The 17,606-nt window shown below is 35.3% G+C and overlaps 1 protein-coding gene across 10 annotated transcripts in view; it reads right to left on the bottom strand.

Moving 5' to 3' along the window:
* Positions 1–17,606, bottom strand: part of PCLO (piccolo presynaptic cytomatrix protein) — a 339,234-nt gene that overhangs the window by 152,030 nt on the left and 169,598 nt on the right. The window lies entirely within an intron of this gene.

A 17,606-nucleotide genomic window follows, 5' to 3' on the forward strand; every position in this document is an offset into this window, starting at 1 on the left:
ATATAGAAAGCAGCTATAACTTGTACTGAAATCCAGACAGAAAAGTGGGACTTTCTGGTGCCAACATATTTAGTACAACAGCAGTTGTTACATAATCTTTTAATTTTTGCCTCACCTCTGATGCAAAATATATGTATTTTCAGGGGAGATCCTTATGCTTACAAAACTGGTACGAGCTTTCTTCAGTTCACCAAAGACTTTTGTAAGTGAAATTTGTTCCAATTAGAAAGCTAGTTTAAAACTTTAAAAAAGTTAAACAATATAAAATTACAGAAATTTAGTTCTGTCTAGATGTCCAGACTTCTCCCCTGATCTAGGAGAAATATCTGCCTTAGGCTGATGAGTCATTTTTTTGAGGTGCCAATTTCTCTTCATCAACTAGGACAGTAAGCAGTGTAACTGGTTAGATGCAATTTAATTTGTACCCTGAATTACTAGTGGTTTTGTAAAGTTTTTTTTTTTTAGTTTTGAAATAAGTTTAGGTTCCACACAATGTAGGTAGATTAAGAAGTGGGACCTGAATTATTTTGAAATTGTATCCTATCTCACTAATAGCTTCTTAGAAATTTTGTCTCAGCAAAGGAAAATGGATTGATCTACACATATACACCAAAAAAAAAAAAATCAGCTCAGTCATTACAGAATGCAGACATGTTGATAGCAAAATATGGAAGCATTTTATCTGAGTTTAATAAGGGATGAATAAAAAAAATAATAACCAATTCACTCTTCTGCCTTTGCAGGCAAGGGCAGCATTTCTGCAAGCATTAACAGTTTTTAATTAAAAATGTAATTTCTTTTAAAATAAATACTAATTCACTCAGATAAGAAGTCATCAAGATTAATTTTAATTAGGAGTTTATAAATCAGTATTTTCTCTGTTTATTCTAATATGGCATCAACAAACTGTAAAAGTTTTTTAAAAAGGTGTTGATAATCCCTTTTTTCTGCACCTGTTGCCTAGCTTTAGCAAATTACAATACTCAGCAAATCATTTACCATGGAATTTCAAAGAAACATTCGCTATCTTTTCAAGTGCCATTTCATCTCTTTCATTTTCTTCATCTAAATTCCATCAACTTTTGCATGTTTTAGATTGCAATAAAAGTAATTTAATCTTTTCAGCTTCCCATGGCCATTTCCCAAACCCACGTTGTGCCAACAAATCAAAGGAACTAATTTTCTCTTGCTCACTGTGTACTTATAAGCAAAGACAAATTAATCATCTACAGTAGGTCTAGTTGGCTAATAATTTATATTGTAAAATCAGTGTAATAACACCGCTATTTCCCCCTCCTGAACTGAAATAGCAATCGCAGATGGTCGAGCAGTCACAGATGGTCACTGATATTGGGAAGTGCTATTAATAACAAAATCATTAAAAGGTCTATAAAAATTTATGTAATTAATATTTTCAGATGATAGTTAAGCTGCTGATTAATAAAGCCCAGTGTCAGACTACTATCCATTTTATAAAAAAACCCCATATCTTGTTTTTATATCTCTGTCTATATCTAAAGAATCCTAGACTAATAAGCATTACAGGAAGATTTACCACTTGCTCTTGAAAAAGTATTGATAACCTGTAGTTCTCAGTTGCTTTCTCACAAAAGGTAAGTCTTAATTACTTTTACTTGATATTTATATTGGGAAGAAAAAACATAAATTTGTTTTAGTACTGTGTTTTTCTGTTACCAAAAAACCAATGCAAATAATATTTTTTGTCTTCAAACAAGGACCATGCAGTCAATAAACGTGCTTGGAAAACTCACTACTGACTAGCATCAGTCTGAGAGACAAACATGAATGTATTAAAAGAAATTACTGGGAATAAAGTGTTTGCATCTGATAAGATGCCAGGTAGTGAAGGGATAGAAATTACTCTCCCAGTCAGGAAGAAAGATCACTTAAGTGGGGACTAATGCATGTTGTTAAGGCAGCAATGGAATGGAAGGTGAAGCCTGTGTTGTAGCTCTGTGTGTTCCAGCTATCACAGCTTGGATTTTTCATGTAACAAAAACCTTCCCAAATGCAATCCCTCCAAAGCCCCAAAACATACAGTAAAAATTGGAATTGTAATGAAGCCATTCTACCTATAAAGGTTTGGAATGTATTACTCAGTATTACAGCATGTGCTCTTCATTCTTAGAAATGCATCAGAAAGAACAGCTAGAGATTCCGGCATTTAATTATTTTAAACATTTAATTTACTAGAAAGAATCCATATAATTCTGTTATCATTTATTAAAGACCTCTCAGTGATTTAACAGTATCTTTAAAATTGCTTGAAAATGAAACCTAATTCCTAAAGATACTAACATAATACTCTAGTATTAGATTACTTCATTGTAAGTATGTAATCCTTGACTGCATCTTCTTGTAGGATGGAGGCAAAGGTACTGAACGATGTTTTATAGCTTATCTCGTGCAAAGAAATAGTTTCTCATCAAAGTTTTTATGGACCTTTCTGGACTTTATTATTTGGTAACGACTGACCAGATTTGGACCAGCTTTGTTAACTCTTGGTAAAAAACTTTAGAGCAAGAATACCGAGAAATTTCTCTCCACTGCCAAAGGCTGACATAGGGTCACTTTTATGGTGTGAAGAACCACAGAGTGTGTGAACACACAAGGGTAAAACAGGTAAAGGGAAGCAGATCAGTTGTGCAAGGTAAGCAAAATATATTAAAACATATATTTATAAAAGCTAGTCTCATCAACTAGTGTTGAGAATGGACTAGTACATGCTCTGAACATATTCTAAACATCAGTAAAACCTTATCCTACAACCAGTACTGCCTTGGCTTATGTACCATTGCTGGCAAGGGGAATGGAAGATTAATTTGATGAGCTGGGTTTGGCCTTGTGTATGGGAGTGAAATACCCTGCTTCATGAGTAATATACTAGAGCTATCCTTTAATGCAACTCTTGTCTTTTTCTTTTCTGCAAGTATATTGCTCTGGGGACTGAGCAGTCAGGCAGAAAACTAGTTTCTAAATCACTACACAGTAGCACTGAGATGCCAGTCAGTCTGATTTTCTCTCTCTCCTTTTTTTTTTTTTTTCCCCCACTCTTTTGGAGGCCTGTAAAGATAAATTTCTCTTCTGTTAGGCTCAGTATAAATTTTTTAGAAATAGTCTATTCCAAAACAATAAGAATTTTTCATATTTTTCTTGCTTTCCTTCATGTCAGAGTCACTTATTCTTCAGATGAGCACTTTTGTACTTTCCATCCTTTTGCTCCTTTCATTTTCTCTGTGAAATTGCTTGAAATTGCCATTTTCACTTCAAATGCAAGGGGAACAGCATAGTGCACTTCCTAACAGCTGACGTGATGTGAGATATCAACTTTATTCCTCAGTTAAACACATAAAAGGCAATATGCTTCTTTTGATCTTGAGGGGAGAAAGGAGAATTTTAAAGGAAATTTGATATGCAAACTACAGACATATGTGGCCCTTATACAGTGTTTTCCAGAGAGATCTAAATCTATGTTTCATCTACTTTATGAGAGCAGACATAATAGTTATTCCCAGTTGCTTGCACACAAGACATAGTTTTACACAGACTAACTGATTTGTGATTCATTTGGAACAGGACTGACAACTTTTGCCTGTAAGGGCAATGGGGCAATTCCGTCCTCAATTTCTAAAAATTAGAAATAGCATTTTAAATCAGCAGGAAAGCATAAGTGGAAAATAAGTTTGTGAGGAAAATGAAATCCAGTGTTTTGAAACTTTGATTTTAAATACTGTACTTGGAACAACACTCCATGTATGTGCATTTAGAAGATCTTAGACAACATATACATTATTCACAAGCTTATGTTTTAATTTCCTTACCTAATATCTATAAATCATATCTATACTGTTTCCTTCTCCTGCTCACTGAAGACTTAGTACATTTCAACACTGCTAATAATTTTTTTTTCTTTTGTAGCTTAAGCCTTATATAAAAGGGAAACAATTCTGGCTAACTCACAGTAACCTTTAAAACTCATTTGAAAACCATTATTTTCTTTTTTTTATTCCTAATTTCTTTTTCCATCCATTATTCTTTGCTATTTATCTTTGCAACCATATTACTTATCTTTGTAAGGTGTTCTGGGATATCAGTTTATATAAGAAATTCACTGTCCAATTATTTTAAATGTATACAGAATTACATGCATCTCAGTTACTCTCCAATGGGGAAAAAAAATCTCTGGCAGATCAATTCAGACAATGGGTATCTGAAAAGGATAACAGAAAGAGTCAAATTGTCAGAGTATTGCTTCTACATTGAAATCTCTGTAGCAAATGGGCTCAATATTTTTCTCACTATTCAATTTCTGAAAAAATAAAAAAAAAGGAAGGAAAAATAGGGAAATGGAAGGGAAAGGGGAAAAGGAAAGAAGAGGGGAAAACCCTGTCCTCAAAACAGAGGAACATGGTCCAAATTTCTTTGAATGACAAATACAGATTTATACTTTGCTATAAAAGGCTTGAAAACATTGCAGGAAATATATAACTGCTATGTAGGCAACCCCTACTGATGCTTCCTAAATGCTTGTCTTTATAAGCTTTGTTCTAAGATATGTTAAATATCCTTAAATGTTTTATTTATATATGAATATACTAAAAGATATCAAGGGACTTAACAAAAAGAAAACACTATTCCACCATTTCTACAATACTGTGTTTTCACAGTATCAACTCCAGTTAGCACTCTGAGTGCTAAAGTACTTCAGTGCTAGTCCAGGACTGAAGGTTGATTCTAATAAAGAATTCGAAATAAATATCTTTGTCTGTGAATTAAAATATTTTGTCATTTGTAAATTACTTTTAAGGAGATAGTCCAATTTTTGTTTAAAACAAAAAGGATTAAAATTAATGGTTTTTTCTCTACGTTATCTTCATCACGACTCATGAAAATTTCTGAGGAGGTTTCTGAACCATATTCTGCTTTGACAACCCAAAAGATTATGAAACAAATGAGAAAACAGAGGATAAGGTATATAGCAGTCTAGGTACTGCATAACAGTAGTTTGGACAAGAGAAAGGTTCACTATCTGGAGAAAGACTAATGGCAAAGCCAGAATTCCTCTAAGGCAGTTGCTTAACAAGATTAAGACAAAGCCTGTAGATTCATAGTGACTATGTACAATACTATAACACTGCATGCTACACTACAACATAATTAGTGTTTCTTTATCAATCATCTGTTCTTTTTTTCCTCTCTATTGTTTCACTGACATTTTTAAAGGCATTTTACATAAAAACAGACTGTAAATACTCAGTACTTATCTGTCTAACCTGTGGAAAATTATCAAAAGTTCTGTGATGTGAGTGGACAACTCGATGCCTGGGCTAGGTTAAGATACAGACATTGTTAGCACACGATGAGCTCTGCCTCCAGCACAGCCCATTTTTATATTTAACTAAATAATGACAAAGAACTGTATCTTAGTAATATATTCTGATACAGAGGCAATGTGATTCTCTATTGAAAACAGCTCTGTTAAAGGATATTGAGCCAAAATATTAAATGTTAGCTTTGGGTTTTGTTAATCACGGAGCTATTTGTGGTAATAGAGAAAAACATCACTCAGCTTTATCTTCAAATAAAAAAATCTTGGAATAAATCTTTCTGCATGTAATGAAATAGCCTTAGCATGGGCTCATCCACTCATAGAAATCAATAATACATTGTTTCTCATCATGTATCACACAAATCATTATGTGTCATTCCCCTCAGTCAGAATGATATATTTTATTTGAAACTCAGATTTCATCTATGGAAAATTTTACTGGATTATAAAGAATATTTTCCCAGTCAATGAGAACATACTTTAAATTCTCTTGCAGTCTACTCAAGAATCCTGGCCAGATAATACTGGTGAGAAAAATTCAGAACAGTTTATACTTATCAGTATGATATGCATATGCTGAATTAACACCATCTGTTTTCAACTGATATCAGGCTACTTTGGAAACTTTTAGCTACAATAAAAAAAAAAAACAACCTGAAACAACACCAAAACACCCTCTATCTCTGAAAGAAAGGAAATATTAATCTTGTTTTACAGGAAAAAACACACAAATAAAAAAGGTGTGATAAAATCTTGGCTTTTTCTGCCTCTCTTTCACTCCAGAATTTCTCCAAAGAATGGTAGCTGACGAGACACCACATGCTGCACCACAGCCCTTGTTTATTCACAGGAGTGAGGATTCATCTGCCCAAGCACAGGCACAATGTGCAGTCAATCTGAGCCAGTCCTCCAGAGTACTGAACTGAAAGAAAGTGCAGTTTTTCTTCAGCTCACACAATAACACCTGTGCCTCTCACAGCCTGTGGAAACAGCTGCATGTAACAGAGACGTCACCTGTAAATCTCTCAAGACAGAAGGGGTTAGTCCCACTCCTTGAAACTAGAGCAGATTCAGCTCCTACTTTTGACTCCTCCTGCAAGATCTATTTTGCAGCAGAGTTTTAATCCTTTTCTGTGTGCAGGAATCTCGGCACCTCTGCAGTTCATCAGAAATTACACCTCTCCTCAGCAATTAAAGGCTCTGGGTTTGGCTCAGTTTGATTGTTCAGGCAGTATTTACTTATTCTGCACTCATGATGTTTTACTTCCCTGGTCTAAGATTAAAGATGGCACAGTGAGCAGAGCCCTGATTAATCACTTTCTCTAAAATGTGGTTCATGCTGGGGAACAATGGCCATATAACTGCTGCTGTAAGGCACAGATTAGACAAACTCACCAAGTGCCTATCTGCTTAATTCAGGCCTTTCTATATCCATCACAGCTAAGCCTTCTATTTGTCTTTTTCTGCTCAGCCCTGGCTTCATCCATACTGCTGAGCACCTGCAGAATGGCCTGCAGCAAATTTTTTCCCCACTCTTTTGAAAAGTGCCTTAGAATTATCAATTCAACACAGTCTGCTGTAGGAAAAGGCTTTTTTTCTCTGCTCTTTGTCATCTATAGCTCCATAAGGCTTTTCAAGAGCTGTAAAAACCAATAGTCCTCTATGATGGCTACACAGCAGACAAAATCCAAGTATTACACACTATTAGAATAGAATAGAAACAAAAGGAAGTTTGTGAAACTCTTCTTGGTTGCTGATACCTGCCTTCCAGGCTTCATTCCATTCCAACAACCCACTAGCTTTCCGGTCTTGCAGTAAACTCTGCATAATCCCCTCTGCCTCAGCTGGACAAGTTGATTTCTCCATCAGTCAGGCTGTGAGTTCATTTCTCTCTCTTCTCTGCAGTTTCTCAGTGTCTCCTTAAAACTTTCTTCTGCTTGAAACTTTTGTTTCCCCTCTCCCTCCATCCCTCATTTTCCAAAGCACAAGAATTACCCCTAAAACACACTCAGTTGATCCCAGGGCAGGCATAAGCCTCACCCCTTTTAAAGAAATGTAACTGAACCTGACAACAAACACACAGAGTAGATCATCTGCCACAGATGGCTAAGCTTATGAAGTGTGAAAACTACTCACAGTATGTCCAGATTTTCCATTACACTTTTTCTACAGCGAGAACCTGTGCTAGCCAGACCACACAAAATTCCATATTCCTATTCTTATTCTAAGAATGGCATTTCCAGTTTGATACAAAACCATTTCCAAGTGACACAAGCTAAACAAAATCAAATTGACATCTCCTCCCACCCCACCCCAAACCTTTAAAAAGCCAATGTCTCAAAGAAAGCATTAACACTTGAATAAATATGTACAGAAATTTGCTATACTGATACAAAATAGAACATCATCTCAAGACAAAAGTCTTTTAAAATATATGAAACCATTTTTTTTCAAAGTTTACTTTTTTATTTTGGTTTGCATTTTTTGTTTGTTTACTTGTATTTGTATTCTACTCTCTGTTGATACTACACCAGACTTAATCCATGGAGTTGGGAAAGAGCAGTGTGAGTATTTAAAACCAGACTGGATATCAACTCCAGCTCTTCACCAAAGAAATCCAGGCATGATGCTCAACTTAATCTTGATTAGCTCAATGGGATAAAACTGGAATAAAATTCTGATTTTTAGACCATTCTCTGCCTTCTCCTTTTAAACATAAATGGAGATAATATTTATTCCTGATTGTTCTAGCAATTATTAAATAAAATTTATATTAATAACACTGAAATCTATATTGATTTTCAGAGGAAGTGTTCCACTCCTGAATAAATTACATCAGATGACAGCCTTGCATGCAATGTGATATTTAATCCAACTGTATAGGGCCAAGGAAGAAGAAAGCAGTAACCTTTAATGAATTTTCTTCCTACTATTTTAATAGCAATTACACTATTTTAGAATCATGACCTTCCTCTTCCATTTCTGCTTATTGTGGCAAGCAGGATAGGAAGATAGAAATTTTAAACACTAATGAAGCTAAAAATAAAGAGAAGGCAGCAAAAAATCAGAAATTAATGTGAAAGATGTGCCATTTGCAGTTTCTAAACAAAAATATATAAGAAAAAAAAAAAGGAGAAACAGAAGTTAAAGCAACAGCAGTGTTTCAAGACATGACACAAAAATGAAAATTCTTATGGTTGACCTGGAATCTAGGATATACTTTCTTCCTCCTCATTTTCAGGTTTCCTATTATTCTTGTTCCAAATCACTCTTTGTCCACTGCTGCCACAGGTCAAAATAAATCTAAGTAAAAAGTAGCTCTACTTGATTATATACATATGGACTACACTAATTACCCTAAATGTGCACTGTAAGTAAGACAGTGAGTCTTACTACAGAAACATGGGAATTAACCAGTAAAAGTTGTTCACAAGGTGATTACACACTTGGGTTGGTTCTCTTCTCTGTTGTTTTATGTGGTTTTGTCACTGTTTTAAAATTTCTAGTGACAGTTATGATTCTGAAGTTGATCTTACAGAGGAAATCCAGACTTTACAAAGAAAAAGAAAAAATTAAACCCAGAAATGTATATGTAATCATCCAAATGCACACTCTAGACCAGTGGAAGAAGAAGGGCTGAAAAATTAGTCCAGATAACCCAGAACGAATGGCTACTGAATGAATATATTAGTGACACCTTATCTTCAAAAAATACCAGACTTTACAGTCATGTCATACAATATTTTTTGGATCCAGATATATGAATGAAAAGTCAAATGATTGTTTTGAAGTCTCAAATAGTCTGATGTTCACTGTGAGCTACAGCAGTCTAAGGCACAGTGGCAATGATACATCATCTTACAGACAAGAAACAACAGTATTTATGGGCTGAAAGCAGAACTGTTGGGTGCAAGTGTGATTTGTCAAAGATGTACTCCCAAAGACAGAAAAAGGAAGAAGTGACTAATGTTTTTTAGCTGGTGAGGATATCAGAAGGAAACATTGCTGGAGACATAGACCTCAACGCAATAAATGTTTAAGAAAACAGTATTACGTAAAACAGAATCAGTGAGGGCTTTAGAGTATCAAGATAAACAAGAAAAGAACAGTTATTTGATAATATTTAGTTGGAAAACAAGAAAAAATGTCTAAGAATGAAAAGGGTTCTTCTAAATGTTCATTGCACAATGTCAGCTTTAGCGAGGTTTAAAAGATTCAGGCAGGGATGCACTCCATTATCCACAATGTAAGAACTCAATATGGAAAAAGGTCCTGACTTTTCACAAACAGAAAGTCAAAAGGATGGAAAGGCAAGAAGCACAGACTTTAATCAGTTATTTTTGAAAGTCACCTCAGTAACAGGCTATAAGTGTATGTTTAATAGCACTGTAGAGATGAGGAATACCTACTGGAAACACAATACACCTGAATGTTAGATAGTGTTTGACGTGGGGAAAATAGTTTTATTCATTAGTTCACCTATAAAAAGTCAGTGGGTGCAGAGATTTTGTTTCTATTTTTCTCATTTCCCGTCAAATCTGATTTTGTGCAAATCCAAAGATTATTATCTTTTAAGAGCAACTAGATCTAAATGAGAAACTTAATAAAATTATTTCTATTTCATATTTTGTACATTGTGAGTAATTTTTGTATTAAGTTGGTATTATTTAAATAAATATTTTATATTATTTAATCAAAGCAGCATCTCAGCTGATATATTTTGATCCCGCAACAAAGTTACTTTTTAAAGGGTCTCAGGTTTATTAGCTATGTATTTATTTGCCTCTGAGCTCAGGCCGACAAAAGATTATTGTTTAACATCAATCAATGCGCTGATTTTAGAGCCCTGAACAGACAAGGATGGTGAACATCAAGTCATTCCCTATGATGAACATTGCTTTTATTTAATTCCTAAATCATCAAGCAAAGGCATACAGTGCCTTTGGAAAGTTTCATAAAAGAGTTTGGCGAAATAAATACTTGAAGAAAAGTACCAAGATCAGTGTTTACAGAGCCATAGTGCTGCCTACTCTCCTATCTGAATCATGGGTCATCTACCGCCACCATCTGTGTTTCCTAGAACGCTTCCATCAACGCTGCCTCTGTACAATCCTAAACATCCACTGGTCAGATTATGTGACCAATACATCTGTTCTAGAGCAAGCAACAGTCACAAGTATTGAGGCCATGTTGCTGAGAACACAGTTGCGTTGGGCCGGGCACGTCCCAAGGATGAAGGACCACCGCCTCCCTAAGATCTTGCTTTATGGTGAACTTGCCACCAGCTGCCACAAGAGAGGAGCTCCAAAGAGGAGATACAAGGACTCCCAGAAACAACATCTCAGCCTTGGCCATATTGATCAACATAATTGGTCTACTCTGGCCTCCAATTGGAAGGTCTGGAGACACACTATCTTTAACGTTGCTGATGCATTTGAGAAAGCACGCAGGATCACTCTTGAGGAGAAAAGACAATGTAGAAAGGATCATGTCTTGCAGAATTTACCACCTAAGGAGTCTTTCTGCTGTGCCTTCTACAACTGGACATGTCTATCTCGTATTGGCCTTTTTAGCCACCAACGTGCTTGTAACAAACGTGGGTAGAGCCCTTCCCAAATCTTCGTTCGCGAAGCCCAGCCATGATGAAATCATCAAGTCAGGAACCTAAATGCTTTTACTTCATTTTCAGATGCCAGTATTTATGTTCATAGATTTTTGATAAGTCTACGAAAACAAGAACCTTTTTATAAGTATTACAGAACCTGCAATACTTACAGCACCAGCTGTTTGTATTTCATCAGGAAATATGAAAACCTTTAATTCTCAGATTCCTCTTCTGAAGGCTCAGGAAACATTCTAGTACTGTCTTGTACATAGAGCAGTCAGGAGCCAGGTTGGCTGAACAGTGAAGATTATCTCAAGTGACAAATCACTGATGGCCTTTACCTCAGTACTATCTATAAAATCTGCATATTAGTGTGCAATTCCTTTCCATGTTTTTTGAACATCAGTTTACACATAAACACTAAGTACTGAATTAATAAAGAAACTTTTTGAATCTACTCTGCTCTCTCTTTCAGGAAAATATTAAATGACTTTGTATCAGTTGATGATCTCATTTTTTACTGCAAATATATGACTTGGTTCCTGTCATGGAGAAGAGGCTGAATAAGATGGAGTTTGATCTGAAATTGTGTTTCAAATCCTATCCTCATAAAACTATTTTCCAATTGTTAAACTGCATGTGAAAAAACCAAAATACCTGAAAACCTTCAATTTGTTCTTCAGTCTATTCATTCCTTCTGTGTGACCAGCTCAGGAGAAACTATAAAGTATTGATTTAAATTTGCTCATTCGCACTTTGCCACTATATTTCCAAACTATATTTAAACTTTGAATATTCTGAACTGCAGGAAAAATATTTCCAAACATATGTCTTTAAAAACACTTTGAATTTTAATAGTAAATTATTAGCAATCCTATACTTACTGCAGAAAACTCGCAACTGATGACAAAGACTTTTAGAAATGAGGATCAGAAATATGCTGGAATTTTAAAGGATTTATATGTTACTCCCCACTACATATTTACCAGTAGTTTAGGACAATGAAGTTAAAACATAGTTTATTTCAAATTTCTACTCTTTGTAAGCAGGACACCGCTCTTGTTTCACCTTATTTCTTCATTTCTTATTAATTCTAGTGTCTCTGAAGTATAACAAATCAGCATGGTTAAGATAAACATCAAAATAAATTACTAGAGACTGGTAAAAACAGAATCACAAATTTGATGCAAAATGAAACTTCTACAGTCTCAGCTATTCTATTAATATCTGCAGTTCAATACACACATTCAGAGCTATTCTATATATTGAATCCCTTCTGGGCTTCGAAGCAAATGGAGCTGATTATCACCATCTGTCACTTCCCCCCATTCCACCATTTACTTTATTGACTGTATTGTCAATAGTTCCAGAACAACTCAGACAGTAGAAAATCCTTCTCCATTAACAAAAGTGTTCTTTTTTTTTTCCCCCTTTCTTTCTTTTTAAAATATTTTCACAGGATAAGAAGTAGAGGAAAAGAAAACCCATGCTTCTCTGGTTTTGGTTTTGGTGGGGTATTGTTTCGCTTGGGGTTTTTTTGTTTTTCTTTTAAATGGGATAGGAAAAAAAAATGTTTCAAGATAATCATTATCTATTTTTTCAGCTTAAGAGTGGCCTGGACCTTCTTTTCACTTTTTCTCCATAGTCAGCTGTCAAACTATCACCTTTTTTCTCTACCATGCAAAAGTCCTTTCTTTCTTCCTGTGAAAACTTCAAACATCTTCAATATAAAATTCAGATTTAAAGGTTATTTTCTACTATTTCCAGTGGTACTAATTAATTCAATCATTTAAATGAACAGTCAGTCTTCCTCCCTGTTCTCCACATTCTGTCTATTTAGGGACTCCATTTTTAATAATAATAAGAACTAAGAAATTTTGTTTTAAAGAAAGTGTAAAAAAGCCTTCCTATATTGGAACTAGTGAAATTACCAGTACAAAGAAAAAAATTCATTCTAATTTTCTCAAGATGTGGTCCATGGCTGACTGAATTAACAGAATATATCATTAACTTCAGAGAATTTTATATTTGCTATCTGATTAATGCTTCTACAGTAACACAAGCACAAGCCTCTGTGCCTTCAAAAGTCAATGGAAATACTCAGATCTGAACATAATTCATCATAAGAGATCACAAAGGGTTCAGCAGTGATGCTGCAAAAATATTTTTTAAAATCTTCCCAAATATTACAACATTAAGATTCTAAAAGTCATATTCTAAGAAATTCCAAAATAAAAATGCATTAATGAGTGCCAACTAGAATTTGGGATGCTAATGTAACTTAGAAATGTTTTGGTAGTGCTTCATCATTTATCCTTCAATTGTAGTTTCTTATTATATTTGTATAAAATACGGAAATATTTTTATGTAATATTTTTAAAAGAAATCCTCAGAGAGATGTTTTACAGAATACTGTTAGAATAGTAGGCAAAAATCTAAAATACTGTTTAAAATGCTATTTAAAAATCTAGAAACCATTCATAAAAGATTTTCTTTCTATAATGACAGAGTATTAATACCTCAGAATTTATATATCACCTGTGCATTACATGCACCAAGCAAATCCTAGGTTTTAATATGAAAGGATGACCTCCTAAAACTTTAGTGTTTAAAAAAAAATCTAGAAAAAATTGAGAAGATTCTAGTGGGAAAAAAAAAAAAAAGCAAAACAAAAAAGCCCCCAACAAACAAAAAGCAAACAAAACCCCAAACAAACTGGGAAAAAAACCCAAGCAAACAAATAAAAATACCCCAGCAATTTCCCAAATTACTCTAACCTAATTATGGGGTTTGAGAGCTTAATGGGGGGTACAGACCAGTGTTTCCTGAACTGTACTTTGAATTTCTTTATCAAGTTGCATATGAAATGCTTGAGGGAACATAATTTGCTCCTGAAGTGAAGCAGTACAGCAGTTTGAGTGTGTCTGCACTCGAGCTAATGAGAACAACAATGCTAACTAGAAGAGCAGGACTCAGGTGGGAGAGTTTCCCATACTCTTCCCACCCTGTTTTATATCCACACAAAGCATTAAAATCTTGGCTAGAGAGCCCAGCGTAGGCCCAGTAGGATGGTGAGGTCTTGAGGGAGAAAGCGGCTGTTGAAGGAAGAGAGGTTAAGGGAATTGAGCTTGGAAAAAATACTTAATTGCTGTCTTCGACTCTCAAATGAAGTACTAGTGAAAAAGACAGAGTCAGACTATTCTAAGGGATGCACCGTGAAGGACAAAAGTTGCACAAGGGAAATGAAGCACTCTTCACATCATGAAAGCAGTGAATTCCCAGAATGGGATACTTTCTCTTGAAAGTAAAATCTCCATCTTTGGAGATTTTCAAAATTCAACTTGATAAGCCCTCTAGATATTTGATCTAACTTAGAAATTAGCCCAGCTTTGAGGTAGAGGTGGAACTGCATGACATCCACAGCACCTTCCCAACCTAATTTTTTGGTGATCCATGAAGACTGAGGAGTTTAGATAGTTAATGTTTTCAAAACACAATAGAGGGATCAACATCTTGATGGATATACTGCCAAAACACTGTGTAAGGTATGAAAGAGTAAGGACTGCAGCATCTATTTTAATTAAATAAAAGCTTTGATGTAGGCAAGAATGTTCCATAACTGCAGAGTCACTGTGATAAAAAGTACTATCAGTTGTGTTTGCAAAAAGCCTCCAGAAAAACCATTCACTTTTACATATATATATATATATATATATGTGTGTGTCTGTGTGTGTGTGTGTGTGTGGTAAAAATGCTACTTCTGTAACATTGTCAAAACTTCTTGTTTTCTTTGGTGAGTTCTTGGGCCAAATGATGAAGAAACAGGAAGAGATAAAAATGGGTTCATGTGCCTGGCTTATGGTTCCTCAGACAAGCAGGACTCAAACAGGCTGCAAGAACATAAGGAATCAGAGCAGCCTACGCTGTCGCTGTCACAAGAATCACTTTTACTGCCTAAAGAAATATCTGGAGGCATTACTATAAAATCCTCTTTACTACAGTATGCCTGATCAAATGAGCAAAGGACAAATTCAGATTCCATTCCATTCTTCCTAGAAGGCCATGACAGTTTTGCTGTTGGTTACAACTCAGGAATTATAAAAGGAGAATCAATATGATGTAAATGATTAACCCAGACATTAAAATTTCTTAAAAATGACAGTCATGGTTTCTAACTTCAAGACAAGAAGCATATTTTTTTTCACTGTTGCCCTCTTACATCATGTATGTACAGCAAAAACACAGCTATGAAAGAGGTTACAGAAAATGTGTTCCACAAACAAATGAAGTAAATATTACTTCCCAGATACCTTATGATTTCTTGAGGCTTATGTCATAGTGTTTTACTGATGCTCTACAGCTATTAAAAATAACCACTCAGTCTCAAGTTAATCTTCCCTATATAAGGCCTAAATTTTAGGTGGGTAACTCATTCTGATTCACTCCATCCGTCACCCTTCCTGACTATCTTTTCGTCTCTGGTAGCTGCTGATGGTCTAAATCAAGGAGTTATCCAGATTTAGGGAAATCAAACCTGTTAAACTTCTCATCACACACAGACACTAAAGAAATCCTCAGCATTTAATCCTCCTTCAGGCCTTTCCCCATACCAGTTATTAAATTTCAAACCCTGCCTTCACTCTTAGTTAGTGGGTGGCCCATTTAGCCTGCTTGGCCATTATGCACCAGGGAAAAGGCTTGCCAGGAGGTGTAAGAGCACCAGCACACGATGCTTGAGCTGGATTTGGCATCAGCAAACAGCTTGCAAAGTGAGTAAGGTGAGATAATCAAAGCTGTATTTTGATAGGAACCACTTAGACTGGATGAGAGAGAGTGTCAGAGAAAGACCATCTGGGAAACAGAAGTAGGGTTTAGCAAAGAGATTACAGGGAAGATATGGACAGATGGAGAATGTGAACGGAAATTGAACTGAGACCTGAATTCATGCTGTACAAAATGCAAGAAGTTCTGAAGGAGAGCCAAAAGGCAGGTTTCCTCTGGAATGTCACACCGAGGGAGAAATTTCAGGCTCCGCATCAAAGTTTCACAGGGGTGTCTGAGTTGTATCTTTCGACAGTGTTTCAGACTTACCCCTGTATTTGGAGTTTCTAACCAGTTGACTCAGGCATCGCAGCACAAACCAAACCAGCTACTATTAGAGTGTCGTAACTTCACTCTAAGTGCAGAGACTGTAAGCACTTATTGTGCCACTATGGGTTCCACTCCCTGAGTTGAACATTGCACCAGGTAAATCACTTCTTTGAGTTTCTGAAAAACTTTACCAGTGTCCAACTCCTTCTTTGTAACACAACTGGAAATTATTTGGAGAAATTGAACTGAGAAGCTAAGCACAAAGGAAAAACTCATTCTCTTCAGAGACTGGAGAACTATTGGCAGATTGGCTTCTGAAAGTCTGAATTGGCGTCAACAGAGCCAACCTTGTTCTACAAATAAGAGGTTTGTTTGCACTATGGTGCCAATCTGCCAGCAGTCATTCATCTTAAAAGTATGCTGGGAGAAATGAGAAAATAGTGAAAATACTTTTTTTTTACAATGACATTTCAGTGAATTATATAAAAGTTAATAATTTTTAAAAATATTTTTCATTGAGTTTTAGCACGTAGAAAACAATTTATAAATCTAACTTTAACTGAATCATAACTTTTGCTGTGCAGAATTAATAAAAGGAAACTAGTACTAAGTAAATAATTCACTGTTTTGAGAGAAAAAGCAGGAAATAAGAACACAGAAGATTTAGAAGACAGGCTTTTTGAGAGACCATGGGATTCACCTGACCAAAAGCACTCTCAGTCATCTAGAACCTTTCTGTAGTCATTTGAGAAATTAGTGGGATTAAACATATTCTAAAGTAAAACCACAAAATAAGTAGATTAACTGCTGTTCCCTTGGAATACTTCTGCCTGAAGATTATAACCGGAACCTACAGTGAACAGGTCAGGTGGGATTTTTCATCACCAATATCTAATGTCAAACTTCATAGCTTCACAAGGTAGCCTATGTCCTTTTGTCAGCCGAGAAAGACAAAAGATTCCTAGGCTTCTGAAGAGAAATGGAAAGAAGAAAGTAAAATGGGGAATAAATGCCACTTTAGCTAAGGGATAGGAGGAACAAGATGGGGCATTTAGTCTAATTATGGACCTATTGTTATCTCAGCTTCCTATCTTTTAAATGAATACCCCTATATGATCTGAGTGGTTGGTTTACTAAAGCAGTCTGTAACAAATGCTGTATCAATACAAATTAACAGCAATGATGCGCATGATACTGTGCAAGAGCCATGAACACTAAAGAAAATTGTATTTAATTTTAGAATTCAATTTTTAAACATAATGTTATTACTCATAGTGCTCAAGATATTCTTGGCTTGGAAGAGAAATCAGTCTTGTAGGTTATCTATCCCTTTATGTTATTCCCAGTATTCAGATATAACACAGTTTCATTAAAATATATCAGTTCTAAGGCATCTGTGCTATTGCAGCTATAAAGTTCATATCTACTAAGTATCCCAGGTTACAAATTGAGATAATCCATTTTGTGCCTCCACTGGACTTGAAGCATGGTTAATATTTGTCCTATTTAAAATAATGTTTAACACAGTGAAAGACTGTTATCTTGTCCAGCTTTGGTCTT

This window comes from Corapipo altera, unplaced genomic scaffold, assembly GCF_003945725.1.
Source record: "Corapipo altera isolate COAL_440 unplaced genomic scaffold, ASM394572v1 1b, whole genome shotgun sequence".
NCBI lineage: Eukaryota > Metazoa > Chordata > Aves > Passeriformes > Pipridae > Corapipo > Corapipo altera.